The sequence below is a fragment of the Volvox carteri genome, assembly GCF_000143455.1.
Source record: "Volvox carteri f. nagariensis unplaced genomic scaffold VOLCAscaffold_59, whole genome shotgun sequence".
Taxonomy (NCBI): domain Eukaryota; kingdom Viridiplantae; phylum Chlorophyta; class Chlorophyceae; order Chlamydomonadales; family Volvocaceae; genus Volvox; species Volvox carteri.
This window is the reverse complement of record NW_003307602.1, coordinates 433,303-434,546: the sequence shown is the minus strand read 5'-3', so window position 1 is coordinate 434,546 and position 1,244 is coordinate 433,303.

The window sequence follows — 1,244 nt, the reverse complement described above, 5'->3', positions numbered from 1 at the left end:
TTGCTCATGGCTACTGCCACCACCACCAGTGGCCTTCTCCTGCTGTTGCTGCTGCGTACTGCTCCTCTGCTGCCCCTGGCCCTGACTATCCAGCTGCTGGAGCAACAAAGTGACGCAATCCGTACCGGGACGCTCTTCCAGACACTGATCCGATACGACGTTATCCACCACATAGTACGAATTTATTGTAGTGTACGTATAGCCGCCGTAGAAGAGGTTCTGATATGCCAGCGAGCTGACGTTCATATTTTAAATAATATATGCACATCATATAAAATGATATGTATAATATATATGCGGATGTACGCATCGTCGTCGTACATTGTTGCGATGTACGACCGTAGAGACGTCCAGAGGTCGAGATGCATGTCCCAGTGTACGGTCCGGGAGATAGAGAAAGGAGGGGGGTTTTAGTGCCCGTTCTGTACGATATGTCGTCGAATGTGGTACTGGCACCTGTAAATAGTGTCGTACGTGCCGTCTATGGCAGTTGTTCCATCACTAGCTAGTTCTACACGCACACACACGCCCGGTCAACACAAGCTAAACCCCAAAACACACGTGTCGCAACACATACACACACACCTAAACCCCTCCAGTGTGCATCACCACGTGGATATATGTGTATTGAAGGTACAGTTCCACCCTTCTCTCCACTTCGTGAACTTTTTTCCCCTCCCCCTCCCCCTCCCCTTTCCCCTTTCCCTCCCCTCCCCGCCTCCTACTCCATTCCCGGTTGTCGTACCTGTCCGGCGTCACCGTAGTGGAGTAGTCCGACATGTTGATGGCTGCCGGTACGACAATGGGTTGGGAGCTGCGAGTTGACGAGTAGATGAAGTTGGTCACGATAAGGCATACCTGCAAGGAGTGCATCATGCCTGTCTGTCTGTATGTGTATATGTATATATGTATGTGTACGTTTCTGTTGCATCTCGATCCGGCCCCTCACGCTGGCCAGGGGCACACACACGCTCACAACAGAGCTGTACCTGCGGTCCGGTCACGCCGACAGGCCGCGTCGCCTCCAGCATGTTCACCAGCGCCGCCTTGTACGGCAAACCCGCACGGCGGCGCTGCACACAATTCGTAAACACGGCGGTGGCCCCGATGGACTGTCTTAACGGCCTGAAGGTGGGTCCAACCGTGTCGTAATGGTTTGCCAACTGCGGGTTTAAGGGAGGAGGGGAACGGGGGGTGGATTGTTGGGGACGGGGTAAGGAGGGGAGCGGGGGGGGGAGGAGGTG